This window comes from Camelus dromedarius, chromosome 3, assembly GCF_036321535.1.
Source record: "Camelus dromedarius isolate mCamDro1 chromosome 3, mCamDro1.pat, whole genome shotgun sequence".
In the NCBI taxonomy this organism is placed as follows: Eukaryota; Metazoa; Chordata; class Mammalia; order Artiodactyla; family Camelidae; genus Camelus; species Camelus dromedarius.
In genome coordinates this window covers 116,281,987-116,308,538 of record NC_087438.1, presented here as the reverse complement: position 1 = coordinate 116,308,538, position 26,552 = coordinate 116,281,987, and the positions used below count along the sequence as shown (strand labels likewise).

Here is a 26,552-nt window from a genome sequence, read left to right as displayed (position 1 = left end):
GGCTTTAAAAGTAAGTTCTCCCTCCTAGTTTTTAGAAGAGTTTGAGAAGAATTGGTGTTCATTATTATTAATATTTGGTAGAATTACTAGTGAAGCCATCTGATCTTGAACTTTTTGTTAGGAGCTTTTTGATTACTCAATCTCTTTACTCACACCCAGGGGAGGGAGTGGGCCGGCCCCACCGCCCCTCCCCCCCTCCCCCCCTCCGCCCCTCTGCCCCACCCCCTGGCGCCGCTCGGCCCGCTCGCCGCAGCCCGTAGGGGTGGAGCCCCACCCTGAGGGTCGGCGCTTCCGGCGGGAGGAGGAGGGGCGCGGACGCCGGAACCGCCCAGAGCGTGTGGGAGCCGGGCGGGAGCCGGGCAGAAGCCAGGCGCTCCTGACCAGCTTCCGAGGAAGAAGGCGGTGTGGGGACTGGGCTGCCGCTTGCTGTCGCCTCTGCTGCCGTCGCCGGGCAGGTAAGGGGGCGCTGGTGGGGGCGCGCAGATCGGGGAGCCGGCGGGAGAGGCCTGGGCTGCGCAGCTGGGGAGGCTCACGGGTTGGGGGTGCGTGGGAGGCCTGGGCCGCTCGACCCGTTAGGGCTCTGAGGCGGTGCGGGCCGCCGCCGTGGGTCGTGGTGCCCCCCCCCCCCGTTAGTAGTCCCTGAATCCCATTTCTTACCTGCTGCTTGTACCCGGGTTTCGGGAAGCGGATGCAGCCATGGGAGGTGGGAGTGCGCCGAACGGGGCAGGGAGCACTTCCGACCGGCCATCAGGTCATGGCCTGATACCGGGAGGCGGGTGCGGTGCGGTCGCAGGGCCGCGGCGGCGGCCTCAGTGGGATGCGGGCTTGACCGTGCAAGCTCCTGGACTTGTTGCGTTATTTCCCCGTGGCCTGGAGCAGTGTCTGCTTCCCCACGTTCGCGGGGTGCGTGTCTGGCGATCAGCCTGCTCCTGGGAGGCGACGCGTTGCTGTCCGGGTGCGAGGTCGGCGGCGGCGGCAGCGGCGGGGAGAGGGGTGTGCTCCTGGGAGGCGACGCGGTGCTATCCGGGTGCGAGGTCGGCGGCGGCGGCAGCGGCGGGGAGAGGGGTGTGCTCCTGGGAGGCGACGCGGTGCTGTCCGGGTGCGAGGTCGGCGGCGGCAGCAGCGGCGGGGAGAGGGGTGTGCTCCTGGGAGGCGACGCGGTGCTGTCCGGGTGCGAGGTCGGCGGCGGCGGCGGCAGCGGCGGGGAGAGGGGTGTGCTCCTGGGAAGCGGGCGCGGTGCTGTCCGGGTGCGAGGTCGGCGGCGGCGGCAGCGGCAGGGAGAGGGGTGTGCTCCTGGGAGGCGACGCGGTGCTGTCCGGGTGCGAGGTCGGCGGCGGCGGCAGCGGAAGCGGCGGGGAGAGCGGTGTGCGCCTGGGAGTCAGTGGATTTGCTTCCTTCTGCCCCGCATGTTGTTCTGGGGGCGGTCTCTGCTGCCCCAGGTTCGCAGAACGCAGGTTACAGGTAAACCTGCTCCGGGGAAGCGGGCGCGGTGCTGTCCGGGTGCGAGGTCGTCGGCGGCGGCGGCGGCAGCGGCAGCGGCGGGGAGAGGGGTGTGCTCCTGGGAGCCAGTGGACTTGCTCCCATCTGCCCCGCATGCTGTCCTGGGGGCGGCCTCTGCTGCCCCAGGTTCGCAGAACGCAGGTTACTGGTTAACCTGCTCCTGGGAGGCGGGCACGGTGCGGTCGCGGGGCCGCGGCGACGGCCGCAGTGGGATGCGGGCTTCGCCGTGCAAGTTTCTGGATTTCTTGCCCTTTTCCCCGTGGCCTGGAGCAGTGTCAGCTTCCCCATGTTCGCGGGGTGCGTGTCTGGCGGTCAGCCTGCTCCTGGGAGGCGACGCGGTGCCGTCCGGGTGCGAGGTCGGCGGCGGCGGCAGCGGCGGGGAGAGGGGTGTGCTCCTGGGAGCCAGTGGACTTGCTCCCATCTACCCCGCATGCCGTCATGGGGGCGTCCTCTACCTCCGTAGGTTTGCAGAACGCAGGTTACAGGTAAACCTGCTCCTGGGAAGCGGGCGCGGTGCTGTCCGGATGCGAGGTCGGCGGCGGCTGCAGCGGCGGGGAGGGGGTGTGCTCCTGGGAGGCGACGCGGTGCTGTCCGGGTGCGAGGTCGGCGGCGGCGGCAGCGGCGGGGAGAGGGGTGTGCTCCTGGGAGCCAGTGGACTTGCTCCCATCTACCCCGCATGCCGTCATGGGGGCGTCCTCTGCCTCCGTAGGTTTGCAGAACGCAGGTTACAGGTAAACCTGCTCCTGGGAAGCGGGCGCGGTGCTGTCCGGGTGCGAGGTCGGCGGCGGCGGCAGCGGCGGGGAGGGGGTGTGCTCCTGGGAGGCGACGCGGTGCTGTCCGGGTGCGAGGTCGGCGGCGGCGGCAGCGGCAGCGGCGGGGAGAGGGGTGTGCTCCTGGGAGGCGACGCGGTGCTGTCCGGGTGCGAGGTCGGCGGCGGCGGCAGCGGAAGCGGCGGGGAGAGCGGTGTGCGCCTGGGAGTCAGTGGATTTGCTTTCTTCTGCCCCGCATGTTGTTCTGGGGGCGGTCTCTGCTGCCCCAGGTTCGCAGAACGCAGGTTACAGGTAAACCTGCTCCTGGGAAGCGGGCGCGGTGCTGTCCGGGTGCGAGGTCGGCGGCGGCGGCGGCGGCGGGGAGAGGGGTGTGCTCCTGGGAGCCAGTGGACTTGCTCCCATCTACCCCGCATGCCGTCATGGGGGCGTCCTCTACCTCCGTAGGTTTGCAGAACGCAGGTTACAGGTAAACCTGCTCCTGGGAAGCGGGCGCGGTGCTGTCCGGGTGCGAGGTCGGCGGCGGCGGCAGCGGCAGGGAGAGGGGTGTGCTCCTGGGAGGCGACGCGGTGCTGTCCGGGTGCGAGGTCAGCGGCGGCGGCAGCGGCGGGGAGAGGGGTGTGCTCCTGGGAAGCGGGCGCGGTGCTGTCCGGGTGCGAGGTCGGCGGCGGCGGCAGCGGCGGGGAGAGGGGTGTGCTCCTGGGAGCCAGTGGACTTGCTCCCATCTACCTCGCATGCTGTCCTGGGGGCGGCCTCTGCTGCCCCAGGTTCGCAGAGCGCAGGTTACAGGTATACCTGCTCCTGGGAGGCGGGCGCGGTGCGGTCAGTGTGCCTTGGTGGCGTCAGCGACAACAGTAATGGGAGCAAATCCCCGCGCTCGCACAGGGCAGCCCCAGTCCCGCCGCCGCCGCCCGCTGACAACACAGCGCCCCCTTTCCAGAAGCTGATTGACCTATAACTTGAGTCCTGAGAACTTGGGGCGGTAGAGGCAGAGGCCAGGACAGGCTACGGGGGAGTTTGAAGCAAATCCACAGGCTCGCATAGGCAGACCCCTAAACCCGTCACAGCCGCCCCTGCCTCCGACCACACCGCTCCCGCCTCCCGGGAGCTGGCTGACCTGGGGACGTGCCTGGGGCTGCAGAGGCCGCCCCCAGGCCATGCCGCGGCTGATGTGGGGGCACAGACCAGTTAGCCAGGGGCAACGCCCTTTTCCCTGCCACTGCCCCAGGTTCGCAGGACACTTGTTTCCAGGTCAGTGGGCTGCAGTTAGAGGGCGGCGACGTGGAGGTGTGCTGCTCCACACCCGCCCCCAGCAGGTGGACTTGCTCTCATCTCCCCTGGGCCCTGTCCTGGGGCGGCCTCTGCTACCACAGGTTCACGGGACGCATGTCTTCATGTGAGCCTGCTCCTGGGAGGAGAGTGCAGTGAGGTCAGGGGGCAGCGTCAGCGGTGGGCAAAGACTTTCCGAGCACCAGGCTCTAGCCCAGGATAACTAACTCTCCTTTCCTCTCTTGCTTCCTCAGTTGGTAGGTGTAGCGGCTTTTCCATTATAGGTTATTTCCAGATACTGAATATAGGTTTCTGTGCTATACAGAATAAACTTGTTTTAAATCTATTTTTATGTATAGTGACTAACATTTGTAAATCTCAAACTCCCAAATTTCTCTTTTCCCCACCCCCTTTCCCTGGTAACCATAAGATTCTTCACTAAGTCTGCAGATGACTTCATAGTATTTTTTTTTATTAGATTGCGCATGTGAGTGATACGGTATTTTTCTTTCTCTTTCTGGCTCATTTCACTTGGAATGATGATCTCTAGGTCCATTCATGGTGCTGCAAATGTCATTATTTTACCCCTTTTAATGGCAGAGTAGTACTCCATTGTATAAATCTACTGCAACTTCTTTATCCAGTCATCTGTTGCTTCATTTAGGTTGCTTTACAGTGTCTTGGCTATTGTATATAGTGGTGTTATGAATACTGGGGTGCAGGTATCTTTTCAGATTGGAGTTCCCTCTGGATATATACCCAGAAGTGGGATTGCTGGATCCTAGGGTAAGTGTATTTTTAGGTTTATGGGGAATTTCCAAACTGTTTTCACTAATGGCTACACCAAACTACATTCCCACCAGCAGTGTAAGAGGGTTCCCTGTTCTCCACATCCTCTCCAGTGTTTATCTTTATGAACTTTTGAGTGATGGCCATTCTGACTGGTTTGAGCTAATACCTCATTGTAGTTTTGATTTGCATTTCTCTGATAATTAGTGCTATTGAGCATTTTTTCATGTGCCTATTGGCCATTTGCAGTCTTCATTGGAGAAATGCTTGTTTAGGTCTTATGCCCATTTTTTGATTGGGTTGTCTGTCTTTGTTACTAAGTTTTACGAGCTGTTTATATATTCTGGAAGTTAAGTCTTAGTTGAATCACTTACAAATATTTTCTGCCATTCCGTAGGTTGTTACTGTGTTTTGCTTATGGTTTTTTTTTTGCTGTGCAAAAGCTGATAAATTCAGTTTGGTCCCATTTGTGTGTTTATTTTTGCTTTTATTTCTGTTGCTTGGGTAGACTGCCCTAGGAAAACATTTCTGAAATGTATGTCAGGTAATGTTTTGCCTAAATTTTCTTCTAAGAGGTGTATAGTGTCTTGTCTTATGTTTACGTCTTTAAGCCATTTTGAATTTACTTTTGTGTATGATGTGAGGGAGTAGTCTAATGTCATTGATTTACATGCAGCTGTCCAGTTTTCCAACTACACCATTTGTTGAAGAGACTGTCTCTACTCCATTGTATGTTCTGGGCTCGTTTGTCAAAGATTAATTGACCAAGTTTGTGTGTTTATTTCTGGGCTCTCTATTCTGTTCCATTGATCCATATGTCTGTTTTTGTTTCAATACCATGATGTTTTGATTGGAGCTCTGTAGTATTCTGCAGTCTTGGAGGGTTATTCCTCCAGCTTCATTGTTTTTCTTCAGTAATGCTTTGGTAATTCTGGTCTTTTGTGATTCCATATAAATTTGAGGTTAATTTGTTGTAATTCTGTGAGAAATGTCCTGGGTAATTTGATAGGGATCACATTAAATCTGTAGATTACTTTGGGTAGTATGGCCATTTTAACAATATTAATTCTTCCCATACAAGAACATGGGAAATCTTTCCATTGCTTTAAGCCCTCTTTAATTTCCTTAGTCAGTGTTTTGTAGGTCTCCGCATATGTCTTTCACTTCCTTGGTCAGATTTATTCCTCAGTATTTTATTTTTTTTGGGTGCAGTTTTAAAAGGGATTATTACTTTCGTGTAAAGAAATGCTGCTGATTTCTGTATGTTGATGCTGTATTTTGTTACCTTGCTGAATTCTTTTATTCTAGTAGTTTTTGTGTGGAGCCTTTAGGGTTTTCTATATATAGTATCATGTCACATAATGATATATAATGACAGTTTTACCTCTTCTTTTCCAACTTGGATCCCTTTTTTCTCTTTTTGTTGTCTAACTGTTATGGCTGGGACCTTCAATACTGTATTGAATAGAGGTGGTGAGAGTGGGCATCCCTGTCTTGTTCCAGATTTTAGTGGAAAGGCTTTCAGCTTTTCACCGTAGAGTATTATGTTGGCTATAGGTTTGTTATAAATAGCTTTTATTATATTAATATATGTTCCCTCTGTATCCATTTTGGTAAGACCATGGGCTCAGTGCAGTCAAGGAGGCTGGGTGGACAGTAGCAGCAGTGGCTGCGGTGGTGGGAGGAGGGCGGCTGCCCCTTGTGAGCCAGTCATTTGCTCCCATCTTCCCTGTGGCCTGGCCTGGGAGTGGCCTCTGCTGCCCCAGGTTCGCTGTAGGCATGTCCCCAAGTCAGCCAGCTCCCAGGAGGTGGGCCTGGTGCAGTTAGGGAGCAGGGGGCAGCTGGGGGAGGGGGCCTGCCTTGGAGGAGCTGGCCTCTTTGCTCCAGTTTTCCTTGCAGCCGGCATGCCTTGGGGGTGGCCTCTGCCACCCCAGGTCATGGGACATACGTGTCCCAGTCCGCTTTCTCCTGGGAAGCAGCCATGTCATGGTAGAGGTGGGGGGGCAGGGACCACCTGACCGCTAATGGCTGACCCCATCTCCCCATTCTCTGGTAAGCAAACTGGGAAATGTGTGTCCTGCCACCTGGGGCAGCAAAGGCTGCCGGCAAGCCAGGTGTAGGGGAGACAGAGGAGCCTGAAGCAAATCCACTGGCTCCCTCAGGGCACCCCTCTGCCCCTGCCTCCGTGGCCACCGCCCCCTGACCGCACTGGGCCCAGTTCAAGTGGCTGACTCCACAGTGTGTGCTTTGCTTGGTCGGTGGTGTGAGGGATCTGCAACTCTGGGCACATGGTGATGCTTTCTTCGAGTCATGTTCTAAAGAATTGGGAAGTGCATGTAAGTAGGAAAGTGGAAATTGACCAAACCCCCTGAAAAATCTGCCTTCTCTCTGCTGTTCCGTTGGTTTCACATGTCAGGATCTTTGCTGTTAGAGAGAATGGTGCACTCATCTGCTTTGGTGTGTGTCTCATGAATGCGTGTTTGGTATTGTGGCTGTTCTGAATGAGCAATCCTGGCAGCTCTGTGCAGCGTACAGGGTCAGCATGGAGACTGAAGGCACCGAAGCTGCTGGATTCCTTCTTGCCTGAGGACAACCTTCTGTCTGAGCCAGTCAGTTGCCTGTCCAGTTTGTGGAACATTGTTGTTTATTATGTTATAAATTCCTACAGGTTGTAGGCGTGGCTTTGCTACCTTTAGTTAAGACATTTAAAGTTACCTGTAGTTAAGACATTTAAAGTGTTTTTTAGGCAGACCGATGTACTCACTTAGGGTTTTGTATTTAGTTGGCACAGGAGTGTGTTGTGGCTTTTTTAACCTGGATGTATATGGAAAGCTGAAACTTTAGCTTTGTGGTCTTGTGAAACAACTTGCTGTTAATAAAAGATACGTGGAAAATAATTTTCTTTACTCTTATGGGTTGTGAGTGATTATTTGAATTTTCAGTGTAAAAGGTCCCAAGTAGTCATTATATGCCACCCCCCACCCCAAGGACTGGACACGTGGGAATGAGCAGAGAGTTCACACAGTCAGGATGTAGGCCAAGTTGAGGTGGCCCTAAGTTGTCAAAACAAGACACTGAGGGAGGCTGTGAAGTCCAGAGGTCTAGAAGCGCAGTCCAGACAGGCCTGTTTTTGTGCAGTTTTTGGAGTTTGGGGAAGGACTAGACCAGACGTTTTCATTCCTGCACAGTATTCATTTTCTTTGTCAAATATTTTAAAACCAGAATTTAAATTTTAGAATCATTTTAATGTAGGCTTTTCAAAACAGTTTATTCTCCCCGAGAAATAGCCTACTATACAAGATTATAATTCAAAATGACTTTCACTGAGTAAGAGTGAATATTTTCTCCATCCTGAGTTTTGGGGTGCAGTTGAGGTGTGGGTATGTGGGTCAAAGGCATACATATACTTTATTTTAAAGCTGACAAAAGAAAGCCTTGTGTGTCTTACAAAATTCTCCCTTTATACATGTGTAAGTGTGATATTTTGTAAGTCAATACTATTATTAAAATAGAAATTCCCAAAAGAGTAGATAAAGTTTAGGTCTAAAATACATAATTTTGACAACCATTAAAGTGAGAAATAATGTTATTTAGAGGGTCTCTGATGTAATTTGCAATTTTACCTGGCCAAACTGTTGTCTTGGTTTTAAGGTAACATACTTTTTACCTGTAGCCTTAATTATAGATGTGATTACATAATGCTGCTCTCTTGCCTTTTTTGTTTTCAGAGAAGATCTCCATGTAAATCAAGAATTGCTGTGAATGTCTCCCTGTGTCACAGAGCTGTTCACTGAGCTGTTGTGTCCATTCAGCCCCAACCAGGTTATAGAGATGCTGTCAGGCCTGGAGTGCTGCTGCCTGGAAGAAACCATTCAGGTAAGACCAATGATGTAGAGGAGGCAAGAGTCAAATTTCCTTAATCATTCACCATTGTATAAATGTGCAAAGGGAGACTCATACTTTAAAGTACCTGCCTAAGTTTGTACTTGGTAAGTGCTAGCACCTGAGATCAAACTCAGATACTCTGACTCCATGGTGCATGGTCTCCATTGCTGTGATAAATTTCATCTCCATTTATTCCAGTAAAATCAGAAACAGCATATGTCCATCATTGTTATTAATCAAGGTTCACAGACATTCTAGCCAACATGGTAAATGTAGAAAAAGGAATACCGTGAAAATACAAAAAGGAAAAAATCACGCTCTTACTTGCAGGCACTGATGTTAAGAGAGTCCTGCTGTGCCGGGACCTACTGGCTTAATGGCGGCCTAGGAGCCTCAGCACAGGCGTTGTCTGGATCCTCTTTTCCTTGTTTTCTCCTGTTTCCAAATGAAAATGATTGTGCTCACACACACACACGCGCACGCACGTACCTACATATATACGCATATACACGTGAACTCTAGTCTACAAGAAGAGGCAGCACATTCCCTGTTTAAAATTTGTTTTTAAGCCTCCATCAAGCCTCCTTTCCTTTGCTGTCCGTACTCCTGAAGCGGTAACCTGCATTTTCCACATCCACCTCCTGAACTGCCCACATACTTACAAAACTTTAATTATGAAATATTTCAAATGTATAGAAGTGTGCAGAACATCAGATACATGTATCCCCACCAACCCAATTTTATAGATGTGAACACTCTGCTGTACTGGCTTCTATCTTTGTTGTTTTGTTTGTTTTAGAAATAAAGCACCCATTATCTGACATGTCCCCCTGAGCTTACCGCCAACCTGAAGATGGGCAGTTTCTCCTTCCTATCCATGTTTTTTATTTTTCCTATGTATGTATTTACCTATAGAACACAAGATACAGTTTTATATATTATAAAAATTTGCATTAATGTTATTATGCCATATATATCCAAATGCAAATTGTTTTTTATTAATTTTTATCTATTACTTTGTATACATATAGAGTAGTCTGTTGACTGACCACAACGTTTTAAACTAACTGTACTTCAATTATGAAAGTAAATAAACAAATAAATAAGTAAGTAGGTAAGTAAAAGTAGCCCACTGACTGAGCTGCCTCAGTTTATGTATTTCCTGACTCACAGACCTTCAGGTTGTCTTCAGCCTTTTGCCGCTGTAAACTATGCTACATGGGACAGCTTTGTGCATAGCTCCTGTGTACTCACGGGAGGTTTCTCTAAGTAACATACCTTAATATCCCTGGAAGTGGAATTCTTCAGACAATACAGTAGCTTAATTCCACTGGTTTTTGCCAAGTTGATTTCTTACTTGTTTCCATTCTCATCATCGGTGTTTTTAGTTTGCTGTTTTTCCACATCCTTGCAGATTCCTAATACTTCGACTTCTTAAGTCTTCTTTTTAATTTGATAGAGCATGACATGTAGCCCTTGTTGTTTTAGACGTCTTAACTTCCACCTGTGTGATGGTTCTCATTGATGACTTGTGACACTGCATCTCTTTCCATGTGTTTAATGACACTTTGGATTTTCTTTTCCCTGAACTATCTGTTCATATCGTTGGCCCATTTTCCTGTTGAGGATTTGCCCTTTGTACTGATTTCTAGAAGTTCTTGCTGATTTCTGGATTTGTAATGCTATGTGATTTTTTATGTTGGAGGTGCGTCCTTCCAGGCTGTTATGGCATGTTTTTTAAATTTGTTTTTAGTGATTTCTGTTTCAATTTATCAGTCTTTCCGTTTAAAGTTTAAATTTTGTGTGTGTGACTTTATTTCCATCCCTACTTTAATTGCATAAAGGATATCCTCTTATATGAGTTTTATAGTTTAGCTTTTTACATTTTGGCTTTTAACCTATCTGGAATTTATTTTTGTAAACAGGTCAAGAGAGGGATTTATATATATTTTTCCATGTGGATGACTGATGGTCCACATATAATTTTATTGTCCTGTCTTCACTTATTTTTAATGCCACACACCAAACTCCCAAATATACATGGATGTTACTGTAGATTCTGCTCTGTTATTTTGGTCATTTGTTTTTCCTTAGACTGATACCACAGATTTTAATTAATATAGCTTTAAAAGAAGATTTATTAGTTGAAAAGAAATTCTTCCCTCATCATTCTTTTTCTTTAAAACTCTTTGGCTGTTGTTGCCCTCTTAGTATTTCATATCAATTTAGGAATCACATTGTCACATGTCTTTAAAAATAATGCATTTTCTGGGATTTTGATGAAAAAATAGATTAAATTTATAGATGAATTCCAGGAGGGTTGACATTTTATGATACTGTTTTCACATTCAGGAACATGGTTGCCTTTTAGAAATGCCTTCTGTGCTCTTTGGTGAGGTTTTATAACTTTGTATTTTACCTGTCTCTTGCATATTTTCTTAAATTTGTTCCCAGATACTTGTTGTTAACATTCTGAAAGGAAATTTTGTTAGATGACATGTTTTACTGATCACTGTCGGTGCATGTTACTAAGTGTAGGATGTTGTTTTAGATCTAGCAACCAGGCTGAATTCTTTTTTCATTCAAATAGTGTCTAGATTTTTTTTATTACCATAATATTTTCTAAGAGCCATGGTAGTTTGTTTCCTTTCCAATCTTTATGCTTTTTTCAGTCTTCTATTAGAGGTCTAGGAGCTTTGGGGTTTTATTGAAAAAAGGCAATGACAGTGTGCACTCTCATTCCTGATTTAAAAATGAATGTCTAACATTTTATATTAAATATGGTTTTTATTGAAGGATTTTGATAGATAATTTTTGTTTTAAATTGCAAAGTTCCATTGCCAGTTTAAGTTAGAGTGTTTTATATTGTTTTTACTTTTGTCAAGACCGGGCGCTGTATTTTATCAAATGCTTTCGCTTTCTCTGTGTATTGAGATGATCACATATTTTCCTTCTTTGATCTGTTGACCTGTTAATGTGTTATTTGTGCTTCTCTTTTTTTTATTAAGAAGGGATTATTCTACTTTGTTAGTCTTTCCAAAGACTAATTGGGTGTTTTCCTAAACCTCTATTGTTTCTTTCTGTGATATTCCTTTTTGTACTTCTATTCTTGGGTTTATCTTAGCTTAATTGGCATTACTTCTTTACTCACTAGATACTCGTAGTTTATGAATTTTTATTGAGATCCCATGAGTTAATGTATAGTGGTTTCATTGTCATTTTGTTTTAAATATTTTGTGTAGAGTTACACTTGTCAATTTCTAGTGTAAATTATTACTGTTTATATGTTTATGTTACCTTTTGTGTAGTGGATACACCTAATTCAGGTGCATAACAACTTTTAAAATAAATGAGTGAAGAAAAAATGAATGACCCTGGTTCAGTTAGAGTCCCAAATGGGCCACTCCCAAGACTAGAAAGTCAGATATTTGTACATTATACTGTAAAGTAGTATACTCCTGGGGTTTGAATTCAATTTTTATTCTTGAGATTTTCTTTTTCCCATTCTTAATAGGACGTCTGACTCCACGAACAGGATTTGTGAAGGTTTATCTTTTCTTTTCTCGTAGATGACTCAGAAATATCAACTTCATGAAGTCACTGCCTAACAAATTAGAAAAGAAAGATGTTCATAGTGCCTTAACACAGATGCCACCCACGCCCAGCTCTTACTGTGCCTACAAGGCCTGTCAGGAAGGACGCCAGGAGGGGACGGCAGAGGAGTGACCGACCTTGCGTAGCCGGCCAGCTGGGCCCAGGCAGAAAGAAGGAAGGAGTCCCTGTGGGTAGGCAGCCGGCATGTGCATGGTCAGCAGAGCGGAGGAGCCAGCACCAGGAGGCCAGGCACAGGCTCTGGGGCACAGGCTGCAGTCTCCCTCTTGCCCGTTGGCCTCAGTGCTGTGGGGTGGTGGCCGGCCAGGGGCTTTGGGAAGGGTAGGAAAACTGAGGCTTGGCGGCAGAAGGAACTTCCCAGGGTTCACGTGGGGGTGAGTCTGGAATGGGCGGTGCTGGCTTCTTGAGGCCAGGAGACCTCCGCTGCGTCCCTGCTCACCTGGGCCGGGAGCTGCCCCCCTCCCATGGGTGTGAGCGGGCAGCACACAGCCAGCACCCTCTCCTGGAGCAGGGCAGGTGACCCCAGGGGCACGGGATGGGGGTCAGTCTTGGGGGTTGATGTGTGGGTACTCCCGCCTCCTCAATGTGGGCTCATCTGAGCCTCAGTTTCCTCACCATGAAATGGGGGGAGGGTAACAGTGCTGGCCAGGCCAAGGCAGGATGCAGGGGTCAGTCCAGGCAGAAGCCTGGACCCAGTGGCTCCAGGAGACTCCAGGGGAGGGGGTAGAAGGGAGGGAATCTTCCTGGCAGGAGCACAGGCAGGAGGCTGAAGGGAATACCTGAGGGGTCCTGTGACAGGCAACAGGGTGGGTGGGGGCAGAGAGGAGGCAGTTGGATGTCAGTCATAGCCAGAGACTGAGATCTGACCCCACCTTCATCCCCCAAAAAACAGGTCACTCTTGATGTGAGGAGGTAGAGGTGGGAGGGGTTTCTGCACCCACATGGGCTGAGGTTCAGAGGGTGGGGCTGCAGGGAGGCTGTGGGATGGCTGGAGTGAGCTTTCTCCTCTGCTCCTCTGTCCTGCATTCCTTCTTTATGGGTTTGCAGATTCCTGCCTGAAAGATGGGGTTGGGGGAGGACTAAGGTCAGAGAAGCCCAGAATGGGAATGAACCCCAGGGCCACCACAGGGCTTGCAGACAAGCCCAGAACCCTGGCAGCCATGCCAGTCTGTCCATCCATTTGGCCACAGCTGAGGCCCATGTGGCCTGTGACCCTGGAAGGGGCTTCCCACTGCTCCCACCCATGCCTAAATTGGGGAGAATGTGCCCAGACCCCTGGCTCCCAGCTCCTCTGGACACATTGGCAGGTGGCAAATGGACAGATACAGAGAGTAGTTGCCTGAGAGCAAGCAAGGCCGAGGCCTGTGTCAGGGCCCCAAGCCCAGTGTGGTCACTGCCCCCAGCGCGCGAGAATCCGAGACTCCCCACAGTGCTCACAGTCCCCTCTTCTGCTTTCTCTTCCAGCCACTGCTGGCAGCCCCAGGCCGGTGTGAGGGCCCCGGATGTTAGGAGCCACTGCTGTCCCTTTGGTCTCCTGAAGCCCTCTCTTCCTCCTGCCTCCGCTCAGGGACCCCGTGCCCTGGCTCCGGCCCGGCCCAGCCCCGCTCACCACCAGACCCTGGCATATCAGGTCTTGGCCCATGCCTGCCTGCCCAGCCCGTGGAACCCTGGCAGCCCCAGAGCTAGGATGACAGGCCAGGCATCTGCCCCGGGCGCCCTCTCGATCTTCCTTCTACTGCCGCTCCTGCTAATCTGCTGGGGCTCCAGGCACGTGTGGCCATGGGAGCTGGTGCAGCGCAAGTTTTTCGGGTACTTCTTGTCACTTGCTGAGTTCCCTGCTGAAGACTCACACTGCTACTGGATGCTGCACAACTCGAACCCGCACCGCTGCATGCTCTACATGAAGGAGGCCGAGGCAGCCCTGCCCACGTCCGCATCTGTCACCTTGACTCCTTCCTTGAGTCCACCAACACCTACCTGGGCAGGGGGAGCTTTCATGAGGTGCTGAGGCTCTGTGACCCCTCAGGGCCACTGGCCTTCCTGTAGGCCAGCAAGCAGTTCCTGCAGATGAAGGGACAGCGGCTGCCCCAGGACGGTCACCTTGGGCCCTGGGGCAGGCCCCCTCCCACACCAGTGACAACTTCTCTGTGGAGCACCTGGTCATGGGCAACTGCAACCCCAGTGACATGCCTGGTGGCCCTGAGAACTGCCTCACCAGCCTGATCCAGGACCAGGGCGGACATGCACTCCAGGTGAGTGACCAGCGGGGAGAGGCCCAGGGGACAGCTATCTAGGCTGAGGGCAGGGGGGAGAGAGTCTCTGCTTCAGGCCTGCTCTGGCCACCTGTCCCTGCGGGCTACCTCGGGCAGCCAGTTACACCAAGAATAGTTCTCTGCAGGCTCACTGAGAGAATAGGGACTTGTGGTGCTTGCCTGTGGCCCCCAGGGCCGGGCATGGTGCCAGCACACTGGGAGGTGCTTGCTGACTGTTCAGGGAATGGCAGAAGGGACAGAAGGAAGGAGGGAAGGATAGGTCTGGTTTCTCCCTGGATGAGGGAGTTTCTCACTTCTGGCTGGGGGAAAGTCCCTCCACTTTTGCAGGTAGGACTATTCTGATGGGCCAGCAGGCTGCTGAGGCCCGTGGCCAGGGTCTGCAGCGGTCTCCTGGGACATGGGAGGAAAAATGAGGAGAGTGGGCTGTCGAGAAGTGTGTTCAGGAGATGCAGTTTGGGGCTGCCTGTGGTGTGGCTGTGCAAATCCTTATCCAGCAACTAGTTCCCCAGCTCCCGGGAGGTGTTCTGCTCGAGGGACGATGAGCAGTGAAGAGGCACAAGGAAGGTCCTTTGTGCCGTGGAGCTGCCTTCTGGGGCGGGGGAGGGAGGAGGCACTAACAGCCAAATATAAGATGCGCGGGATTGAGGAGGTGGGGTCCCTGCTGTTGGAGCTGCATGTGACCCGGAGTCAGTGGCTCACTTGGTCAGAGGGTCGTGTGCAAGATTCCGGGGGAGGTGCGGACAAGGCCTGTGGACATCAGAGACAGAGGCGGGGGTGCACGTGTGCTGGGCAGGTCCCAGCAGGGAGGGGCTGGGGCTCGGTTCACCTTTTTAACAGTTTGGTTTCCTTGGTGAGAGGGGCACCTGCACAGGAGGACACGATCAGTGGGCTGGGACACTGGGCAGGGCTCCATGGCGGCAGGGCAGGCGGAGGGCCTTGCAGACACTTGGAGGGGAGACCCTCTTGTAGGACACTGAGGGAGTCAAGGGAGGCTGGGGCCATAGCCAGGGCAGGGGGAGGGTGGCAGGGGCTAGGCTGGGCTTCCATGCTGGCTGGTCATTGTGGGCCAGGTGATGTGGTCCAGGGCTCTTAGCCTCTCCTGAGCTAGTGGGGCTGATGGGTTCCACAGAGTAGCAACTGTAGAGGCCCAGAATAAGCTAAGTGGGGTTACAGAGGAAGCCGGTTATCCTGGACCTGATTCTGTTCATAGCCCCAAGCCGAGGATCAGGAGAGGAGGGAAGAGGTGGCCAGATCCCTGGGAAGGGGGGCAGGTGTGGTGTCCAGGAAACCAACCAAAAAACCCATCTTCCATCAGTGTCTCAGGGTCCCCAGTGCTGGGGTGGGAGAACGGGAGGGCAGATCTTGGGGCTGGGCAACGTGGAGGCCAGCTTCCCCCACCTCCCCGGGCAGCTCCCCCTCCTTCCCCCAGGCTGGCATGCTGGTTGGAGTGGTCCTTGGCACACGCGGAGGACGTGAATGGAGCAGAGTATGGAGGGCTTCTCTGAGGAGCAGAGATGCAGGGCAGTGGCAGGTTTGGGAGGTGAGAGGGTGCAGGAGCTGTCCGTGCTGGCAGCCTGGGCCCCTGCCCAGCTCTGCCTCGGGATCCAGCCAGAAGAGGCAGCGTGGGCCAGTTCCGTGGTGCTCAGACTAACAGTGGGACCACCTTCTGGCCAGCAGAGCCTGCCCCAAAGCCCAGGGGGTAGAGCAGTTTAAGTTCTAGAGGATTATCCCCACTGTGGAGTCGCAGGGCTCTAAGGAACCTTGTTTGAGAACCTCATGGGTGGGCTCTTCTGCGCTGTCTTCTGGTCCCAAGAGCAGCTGAAATCTCTGTCCAGAGCCTCAGTCCTAGGGGTGTGGCTGCCTGATGGGGCTTTGCCCTCACCTTCCCCTAAACTCCTTCCCCACTGGCACCTCCCACCTTCTCAGGGTCCAGGCCAGAAACGCCCCCACCAGGCCCCACAGTCCAGCTGGAGCTGAGGTTCTCTCAGCTGTGTCCTGAGCATCTTCCCCCTGCTTCCTTCCTCCCCGAAGGCCTGCCCCGCTGTGCTGCCAGGGCGGGCTCTCCGAGGGGCAGTTCTGATTGGGGTGCTGTTCTGCTTCTAATGCTCACTGCCTCCTCTTGCCCTCTGTGCAGGACAGCGGGTGGGCCTGGCTCCCCCAACATGCACTGAAGAGAGGAGTGAGCTGGTGCTGATGAGGCCGGCCCACAGGGATGCCGGGAGGGCCTCGACTCGGTCCGGCTCCCATGGGTCCTGGGACAGGGGCAGAATTCAGATCGGTGCTGCCTGTCCTGGGGCAGTGCCAGGCCGTGCAGAGGGCAGGGACTTTGTCCAGCAGACCTGGGCTCGGATCCTGTCTCTGGTGCCCAGGACCTGTGAGCCCCTCCAGGGTGGCTCCTCTGCGGCCCCCACGTGCCCATCCGCAAAGTGGAGCCGCAGCATGTGCCCCCAGGACTGCTGCTGTGGGGACCTAGCGCCCGGCACGGAATGGAGCCCAGTGGTGGTCCCCTCCCACTGTGAGCCCTGCTTTTCCCTCCCGGCCTGCGAGTCCACAGCGTGTTGGAGGTGGCCCTGCTCGCACCTGCCTCCACCACCTTCTCACCCCCAGCACACAATCCGAGCGTCTACTCCGGGCTGTACCTGGTTCCCATACAGGTGGGCTGTGGGGTGTGCTGCCAGGGGCTGAGACGAGGAGGGGAGAGTATGGGCCCAGCCTGGGCCATCTCTGACCGTGCAGGCCCCTCAGAGGAAGGTGCTGGGTTTCGAAATGGCCTTGACCCCGGGTCAGTGGGGATAGGACCATGTGAGGCAGTTGTCACGTTGAGAGTCGGGTGGTGTTGAGGGAGGCAGTGGACTACGATCCGACTTCCTGCTGGGGTTCTCCAGGATATCAGAGAGGGTCTGTCCTGGGGCTGGGGCCCCGGGTGGGGCGCTGGGGGCTGCAGCTGGGGCTGAGGCTCAGGTGAGATTTCTGGTCCCACAGCCATGCAGCTGCGAGGCCGGGCTGGCAGCCTACCAGGTCTGTGAATGACTATGGGACCTTGGACCTGGCCTGTGTCCCGAAACATGGGGGTGGGTGGCCATGGCAGGTGGCTCTGCCCACCCCCAAGACTGTCCCCAGACTGGTCCAGAGGCAGGACAAGAGAGCAAGCTTCCCAATGATAGGGGCCAAGTGCAAGTTTGTCCAGTACTGCTCAGAGGGGCAGCATGAGGAGTTGGCAAGTTCCCTCCTCAGAGAACATAAACATTTGCCACTGAAGAGCCCCCACAGGTCCGTCCCTGGTGACGCAGCATCCCCAACTGGCCTTTCTACCCCTGGCGTCCTCTCCTGCCTCATCTCTGGGTAAATCAGCAGGTCCAGCTCTTAACCCTTGTGCTGAGTGCGTGAAGCCTCACTCCCATCTTACAGATGGGGACACTGAGGCTGGGAGGTGAGAGATGGGCCCGAGTCCACACAGCCACGAGAGGGGCAGCCCGAGTCCAGCCGTCCTGGCCCGGTTCGCTCAGAGCTGGAGGCCGCCCATGCCCAGCTCTTGCCGAGCCCACAGACCTGTCAGGACGGACCCCAGGAGGGGATTGCACAGCAGTGACCGACATTATGTTGCCGGCCAGCTGGGCCCAGGCAGCCAGAAGCAAGGAGTCCCTGTGGGCAGGAGGCCAGTGTGTGCATAGTCCGCAGAGCGGTGGTGGCAATGCCAGGAGGCCGGGCCAGCTCTAGGGCGCAGGCTGCAGTCTCTCCCTCCTCTGCCCGCTGGCCTTGCTGCTGTGTGGGGTGGTGGCCGGCCAGGGGCTTTGGGAAGGGTAGGAAAACTGAGGCTTGGCGGCAGAAGGAACTTCCCAGGGTTCACGTGGGGGGTGAGTCCAGGAAGGGCGGTGCTGGCTTCTTGAGGCCAGGACAGCTTTGGTGCGTCCCCGCTCACCTGGGCCGGGAGCTGCCTCCCTCCCCTGGGTGTGAGCGGGCAGCACACAGCCGGCACCCTCTCCTGGAGCAGGGCAGGTGACCCCAGGGGCACGAGATGGGGGTCAGTGTGGGGCGTTCATGTGTGGGTACTCCCGCCTCCTTACTGTGATCTCGTCTGAGCCTCGGTTTCCTCACCATGAAGTGGGGGGAGGGCAACCTTGCCGACCTGGCCAAGGCAGGATGCAGGGGTCAGTCCAGGCAGAAGCCTGGACCCAGTGGCTCCAGGAGACTCTGGATGGGTGGTAAAGGAGGGAGGGAGCTTCCTGGCAGGAGTGCAAGTGGGAGGCTGAAGGGGGCACCTGAGGCGCCCTGTGACGGGGGGCAGGGTGGGTGGGCGCTGCGAGGACGCAGTTGACTGTCAGTCACAGCCAGAGACTGGGGTCTGTCTCCACCCTCATCCCCCAAAGAACAGGTCACTCTTGATGTGAGGAGGCCAAGATGGGAGGGGTCTCTGCACCCACATGGGCTGAGGTTCGGAGACTGGGGCTGGAGGGAGGCTGTGGGATGGGTGGGATGACTTTTTTTCCTCTGCTCCCCTGTTCTCCATCCCCCTCTCACTGGGTTTGGAGATCCTTCCCTGAAAGATGGGGTTGGGGAGGGGTGAGGTCAGAGAGGCCACAGAGGCCCAGAATGGGAATGACCCCCACGGCCACCGCAGGGCTTCCAGTCAGGCCTAGAGCAGGGGGGCTATGCCAGTTTGTGTCTCCAGATGGGCACAGCCGAGGCCCATGTGGCCTGTGGCCCTGGCCGGGGCTGCCCACTACTCCCACCCAGGCCGAGGTGGGAGAGGTGCCCGGGCCCCTGGCTTCCTGCCCCTCCTGCCCCTCCTGCCCCTGCAGGTGAACACACTGGCAGGTAACAGACAGGTGCATAGAGCAGGTGCTTGAGAGCAAAGCCAGGGCCTGTTTCAAGGCCCCAAGCTCGGGGTGGGCACTGTCCCCAGCATGCTCGAGTCTCGGCCTCCCCACGGGGCTGACAGTCCTCTCTTCTGCTTTCTCTTCCAGCCGCTGCTGGCAGCCCCAGGCCGGCGTCCGGGCCCCGGATGTTAGGAGCCACTGCTGCCCCCTTGGTCGGCTGAAGCCCTCTCTTCCTCCTGCCTCCGCTCAGAGACCTTCGACCTGGCCCACACCTGCCTGTCCAGCCCGCAGAACCCCGGCGGCCCCCCCGGCAAGGATGAGGGGCCAGGCCGCTGCCCCGGGTGCCCTGTGGATTTTCAATCCGCTGCTGCTGCTACGGGGGAGCCAGCCAAGCGTGGCCTCGGGGGCAGACGTGGGTCCTGGGGCCGGGCCGCGCCCCATGCTGGTGCAGGGCATGTTCTTCAGGGACTTCTTGGCGGCTGCCGAGTTCCCCACCAGTGCCTTGCGGTGCTCCTGGACCCTGTGCGACCTGGACCCGCACCACCACGTGCACTAAATGAAGGTGCACAAGGCAGCCCCACCTGCAGTAGCCCGGCCCACATCCGCGTCTACTAGCTGGACTTCTTCCTGTAATCCACGCACACCTCCCTGGGCCTGGAGAGCTTTGACAAGTTGCCGAGGCTCTGCGACCCCTCGGGGCCCTTGGGCTTCCTGCAGGCCAGCAAGCAGTTCCTGCAGATGAAGGGGCAGCAGCTGCCCCGGGACGATGACCCAGGGCCCCACCCCAGCGACAACTTCTCCGTGGAGCACCTGGTCATGGGCAACTGCAACCCCAGCGACATGCCCGGTGGCCCTGAGAGCTGCCTCACCAGCCTGACCCAGGACCAGGGCGGGGATGCGCTCCAGGTGAGTGACCGGCGGGGAGAGGACCAGGGGGGCAGCCCTCTTGGCAGAGGGCAGGGGAAGACGGTCTCCTCTTCAGGCCTGCCCTGGCCTCCCATCCCTTAGGGCTCCCTCGGGGAAGCCAGTTGTACTGTGAGAATAGGGACCTGGGGTGCCTGCCTGAGGCCCCCAGGGCGGGGAGTGGTGCAGCACACTGGGAGGTGCTTGCTGACTGTTCAGGGAAGGGTGGGTCTGGTTTCTCCCTGGATGAGGGAGGTGTCATTTCGGGCTAGGGAAAGGTCCCTCCTCTTTTGCAGGTAGGACTGTTCTGATGGGCCAGCACACTGTTGTGGCCTGTGGCAGGGTCTGCAGGGGCCTCCTGGGACATGGGGACAAAATGAGGAGAGTGGGCTGTCGGAAAGTGTGTTCAGGAGATGCAGTTTGGGGCTGCCTGTGGTGTGGCTGTGCAAATCCTTATCCAGCAACTAGTTCCCCAGCTCCCGGGAGGTGTTCTGCTCGAGGGACGATGAGCAGTGAAGAGGCACAAGGAAGGTCCTTTGTGCCGTGGAGCTGCCTTCTGGGGCGGGGGAGGGAGGAGGCACTAACACCTGAACACAAGAAGCTGGTGTCAGGTCCCAGGTGAGGGGGTCCCTGGTGTTGGAACTGCGTGCCATCTGGAGTCGGTGTGCCTTATCATGGGGCTGTGGTTAAGATTCTGGAAGAGGTGCAGGCAAGCCTTGTGACCATGAGAGGGAATGGCAGTTGTATGAGTGTGCTGGGGACGTCCCAGCAAGGAGGGGCTGGGGCACAGTCCACCTTCTTAGCAGTTTGGTTTCCTTGGTGAGAGGAGTACCTGTGCAGGACCCCGGGCTGGCCTCCGTGGCAGCAGGGCAGGTTGGGAGCCCTGCAGACCCTTGGAGGGGATCCCCCTTTTGCAGGAAGCCCAGGATGTTGAGGGAGGGTGGGAACTTAGCCAGGGCAGGGAGGGCAGCAGGGGCCAGTGTGGGCTGAGTATTCATGCCAGCAGGTCATCATGGGGCCAGGTGACATGGTCCAGGACGCTTGGCCTCTCCTGAGCCGGTGGCACTGATGGATCCCATAGAATATCATCTGTAGAGGCACAGAATAAGCTACGTGGGGTTGCAAAGGAAGTTGGTTATCCTGGACCTGTTTCTCTTCGTGGCCCCCAGGCCAAGGACCCCAGGTTAGATACATGTTGAAGCAGCGAGTTACCAGAGAGGATCTGGATAGGAGCGAAGAGGTGGCCAGAGCCCCGGGACGAGGGTGCAGGTGTGGCATCCAGGAAACATCAGAAAATCCCAGTCTTGCATCCGTGTATCAGGGCCCCAGCGCTGGGGTGGGAGGCCTGGAGGGCAGATCTTTGGGCTGTGCAAGGCGGAGGTCACTGTCCCCTTGGCTGGGGGAGCTCCCCTCCTTCCCGCAGGGTGTTGTGTGCACAAAGGGTGTGTGTGCATGTGCGCAGTGCATGGGGCATGTGTGTGCACATGGTCTCGCCTGCCCCCTTCCAGCACGTCAGTATGTACATGTGTGCGTTGCATTCTTCTCTGCATATGTGTGAGCTTGGGAGGTGCTCGCATCCACCGTGTGTGAGTGCGTGTGTGGGCCAATTTCAGCAGTTGTGACAAAGCGCGTGTCGAGGCTGTGTGGCAGGGCTGGGGGCCTTGGGGGAAGACGGCTGGCAGGTCCTGAGGGCTGGGGCTGTCACGATGTAAAGCGGGGAGCTCAGCTGCAGGACAGGACACGGTCACCCAGTCCCAGGGGCAGCTCAGACCCCCATTCGCGTGCCTGGGACTCTGAAGGCCTTGATGCTCTGAGACCTCGGGAGTAAACATCATCTTGGTGGTGGTGACAGCAGCTGCGTCTGAGTGTCTCCTTTGTGCAGGAAGCACCACCTGTCAACCAGTTTACTCCTCCCAGCAGCCCGGGGATGGGTCCTCAGCGAGGCGGCCTCCTGTGCAGGGCCTTTGCACAGGCTGTTCCCTGGGCTGGAACACACTTCCCCACACACCCATAGGGCTCCCTCCCTCAGCTTGTTCCTGCCCTGGCCATCTTGACTCCCTGACCGTGCTGCTTCAAGTGGCAGCAGCCCCAGCCGCACTCTCTCCACACCCTATTTTTCACTTCCCACATGGCGTCACCTGTGAATAGCGGGTAATTCCTGTGCCCTTATTCTCTGTCCTGCCACGATGTAACCCCCAACAAGGCAGAGGAATTTGCCCTGCTTGCTGATGAAACCCAGCATACAGGAGGCCCTGGATTAATACTTAATGTAGTGGAATGAGGCACAGAGAGGTTAAGGCAGCATCCAGGGCTACACAGCTTCTAAGGGGGAGACAGGGCAGAGCCAGCTCTTGTTACCTGGTGGGTTTTGCCTGGGGTGTCTCCTGCACAGCACTCTGCTGGGAGGGTGTGTATATGTGTACACATGTATGTCAGGGTGGGGTGGCTGCAGACCAGAGAGGTCCAGCAGTCATTCAGAATACACACAGCTGAGCCAGGCAGGTGCCTGGCCCAAGATCTTGCTGGCTGAGCATGTGCCAGGGAGCTTCGCCCCTCACGCTGGTTAGGGGAGGCTGGGTCACATGTGTCCCTCCATCCGCAGCCCAGCTGGGAGTCAGCAGGAGGCCCAGGCCAACACTTGGCCCGTTTTCAGCCCTGCCCTGGCCTGGTCTGTCCAAATGCCACATGGCCACATCACACATCTTGCTGGCAAGTGTTTCTTGGGCCAGAGCAGCTGTCCCCTCTCCTCCACCTCTGACCCCTCCTGACGGCACCTCTGCAGCAGCCCTCCTGCTCCGCCGGCCCGTCAGCTCCATGTTCCACTCCTTCTCCTGATAGTCTCTTTGTATTTTGCTGCTTCTGGTGAGATGGGCCAAGTCAGGACCCATGGGGGGAACTGGGGACTGTGTGGGGGAATTCAGAGAGAGGTCCTGTCCCCTTTGGTCCTCATTTGCACATCCATGCAGAGGGCTGAGGAGGAGTCCCCTTGCCCCAGGACAGGCCCTAACTTCAGAGGCTCTGGACCACGCCCTGGATGCCTGGGGAACCAGCCTGGTAGGCAAGAGCAGGGCAGGAATGGACAGGGGCTGACCCATTGCCTCTGCTGCTCCGCCTGCTGGGCTGGGGAGAGCTCTGCCCAGGAAGCAGGAAGGCCTAGCAGAATGCAGGCCTCTCACAGGGCCCTCATCCCGGCCAACTGGGGCCACAGGGGCCAGGGAGGCCACAGCCTCCAGGCTGGGCCGTCAGGGTGGGAAGGAAGCTGGGAGCCCCCTCACCCTCACCATGTGCCCTCTCTCCTGAGTGGCCAAGGCTGCCTGACCACCTTTAATTGACTCCGTTCATCTGGTAATGAGATGGAAATGAGGCATCCAGAAAGTGAGGGCATTGAGCCAGGGAAGAATGGCTGCTTCCTTCTGGGTCTGGAGGGGCAGCCCACCCCCCAGCCTTTCCCACTCCTCTGCTGCCCCCTCATAGCACACCCATCCCAGGAGCCCGGTGGCCACCCAGCAAAGGGGGTCCTGAGAGCCTCTGCCCAGTACTGCGGGCCCCAGGAGTCCTTGCGGACAGTCCCCCATTGTGGATGCGTTCGTCTGAATGATATTTGTCAGGTGTGAGCTGTGAGTGGGACACACGTTAAAGATACAACGATTACATAAAGAGCAGCCACCACTCCGAGTGTCCCTCTGGTGGTAGCGCGGCCAAGATCAGGGGGCAGTCTGTTTTTGGGATCAGGGCTCAGTACGTGATGGGGAGCAGCCACCACTCGCTGAGTGTCCCTCTGTGGTGGGAGTGCGACCAAGATCAGGGGGCAGTCTGTCTTTGGGATCAGGGCTCAGTACGTGATGGGGAGCAGCCACCACTCGCTGAGTGTCCCTCCGCGGTGGGAGTGCGGCCAAGGTCGGGGGGTGGTCTGTGACTGGGATCAGGTCTTGTCTGTGATGGGGGCTAGGCACCCTGTGACCAGGGTCAGAGGTCAGTCTGTGTTGAAGATCAAGGCTCAGTGTGTGACCAGGGTCATGTCTAGGATTGGGGGGCAGTCTTTCCTCTGAGCCGGCGGCCCCCTGCCTGGCCTTTCCTGATCTGACCCCTCCTCTCTGCCCCCTCCTCCCACCACATCCTCATTTGCTGGGTCACCAAGGTAACCATCCCGGAAATAATGGGTGTTTCAGCAGCTGAGGCCTAACCTGAGTCTATCCTGAAAGACTGAGCGCTGCAGCTGTTGCCATGGGAACCAAGGAGCATCCTCTCTCTCCCACCCACTGCCAGTTTCCATGTCACTCTGGCTTCCACTTGGGACCTGGGCTGGGACAGCAAAGGGGGATGGGCAGAATGTGCCCACCCTGGCCCTGCTTCCAGTCCTGTCTCCTGGACCCCAGGCCTCGGTCCCTTTGTCTCAGCATGATGGGATGGGATGGCTGAGCAGGGGAGACCACTGAGGTGTAGAGTGCCAGGCGGGGGACCCTGTGGTCAGTTTTGGCAAGCAGCCTTAGTTTGGGGGCCAGCGAGTGGAGCACTTGGAATCTGATCCTGCGTTTGATCCCAGCTCCTCTCCTTGTCAGCCTGGTGGATAACTTGGCCTCTGTCTGCATGTGCCAAATGGGTGTGGTCATGGGGCTGTTGAGGTCACCCGAGCGAAGTGGCAGCAATGAAGGCCCCCTTTCTGGGCAGCCTCGGCTGTCATACCTTTAGACCCGCTCTACTGCCCTGTCCCAAGGGCATGGAGGCAGTTCTGGGGCTCCCGGCCTTCCCCCTGGCCCTGGTATTCTCCCCTTCTCCTGCGCCCCGGCCCCCAGGGTGCTGCCACGACATTCCCAGTTCAAAGTGAAGTCCTATTTGTGCAGTATCCTTGAGACCCTGGCTTCACCTGTCTTCTGAGACTTGGGCCTCCACACCGTCTCCAGGGCAGACCCTCCTGGCTGTCTGGACCACCCCTCTGAGCCTCAGTTGTCTCTGCTGTAGGTGGAGTGAATATTTGGTTCCTGGGTGGACTGAGATTCAAGGCTTCTGTGTACTGAGATGACCAGCACAGAGCAGGCGCAGGGTGGAGTCAGGACTGCCTTGCTCAGGTTGCTCCCCAGAGAGCCAACCTTGAGGGGAGCAACCTTTGAAGAGCGTGGGGCCCAGTCCCACTCAGCCCTCTCCTCAACGTGGGAATCAGGGTATTGATTCCTGTGGGCAGGCTCGCGTCTTCCTAGCTGAACGATGAAAGAGAGAAGCCTCCTTTGTGGAATTACAAGGCATCATGCCCAGACCCAGGACGGGGCTCAGAACCAGGGCCCTCGGCCCCCCCATAGTCAGGGTCCATGCAGAGCTCAGCCCTGCTCCTGTCCTATGGCCCTCCCTGGCAAGTCCTCCCTGGGCCTCTGCTGCACAGCTAGGAGCTCAGGGGTCAAGCACGATGCACGCCCACCCGAGTAAGGTTGGAGCCACTCCTCCTACCCGTCCCTTGTCTGGCAGAGGGGCTCTGCCTCTGGGTTCAGGGGAAAGTGGGACCCGTGGGAGGGTGGGCTCTGTGAGAGGAGAGAAGTTTCTGCAAGGGCATGGGGGGTGTGGAGTTCTCGGTTGCCACATCACTCAGCAGGGAGAAGGAGCCCCGCCTTCCAAATTGGGGGAGTTAGTGGTGTCCCTTCCTAGTGACCAGTTCATTCATCAGACCCCCTTGATGGTCAGTTCCCAGCACAGGCATGGGGACCGCTGGGAGGGGACTCTGCACCTATCCAGCAGACCTCTCCAGAGGGGAGCACCTGGACACTGCAGCTGCTGGCCATCAAAGTGGGTTCCCTGGGATCAACTCTGATCCCAGCAGCGTGCCCACACCTGTCATCTCCCACCATTTCAGGCATCAGTCCGTCCTCAGGTGATGGGTGTGAGGCCAGGATGGGATGTACTTGATGGGCCCATGACGGTGGGTGGCGGGGCCACCATTTGAACCTGGCCCTTTGTCTTCAGAGCCCACCCTCTGGGATCTGCACCATCCTCATTCTCACCCCAGGAGGTGGGTCTGCTCCCCAGGGCCACAGAGAAGCCAGGCTCCAAGTGGCATCAGGGACCCTCTTGCCAGGCCAGGTGTGACCTGCCCTCAGGCAGCCCAGCTCCCCTGCTCCAGTCCCAGTGGAGTAGGTGGCATGGGGCAGTGGCCGAGGTGTAGCTTGAGTCCTAGAGCTGGGCCTTGGCAGTGCCATCTCCTTGGTTCCTGGTACGTGGGTGCCATGTCAGCACATGCAGGGTGCCTGGCCCAGCCTGAACCTGGCCCACAGTAGGTGCTTGGTGAGGCTGGGTGCCCTTGTTGAGTTCACCCTAACCCTGCTTTGCTGGTAAGGCAGAGGCCTCAGGGCAATTCTGAGAATAGGATAATGGCACCAGGGTCCCTTGAAGAGTGAGTGATCTGGGAACCTTAAGTGTGGCCTTCGGAGAGAAAGCCTGGGTGAAGCAGCCTCTTTCCAAGCCCATCAGCATGGCCTGGAGTGCTGGCCCCAGATGTGAGGCCTCTCGACTCCTCACTCCTCAGTGGCTCCCCAGTGTTTAGAGGCTGTCCCTCATCGTGTCCCTCGTGGCACTGGGGCTACTAAGGGGCTCAGGTCTTTGGGGGCATGAAGTCATGACTACTGAGGGGAGAGGGCCAGGATAGAGAAGACCCAGGAGAGGGCTGAAGGAGGGTGGCCGGAGGGGCCTGGAGGCCCTCAGCAGCCAGTCTGCTGGGTGTTGGGGAGGCTCAGCCTGGTGCTCAGCCAGCAGCT

The 26,552-nt window shown here is 55.8% G+C and overlaps 1 pseudogene; it reads left to right on the top strand.

Annotated features, from left to right (window-relative positions):
- The first annotated feature begins 315 nt into the window (after positions 1–315).
- Positions 316–26,552, top strand: part of LOC116152361 (adhesion G protein-coupled receptor B1-like) — a 42,154-nt pseudogene continuing 15,917 nt past the window's right edge.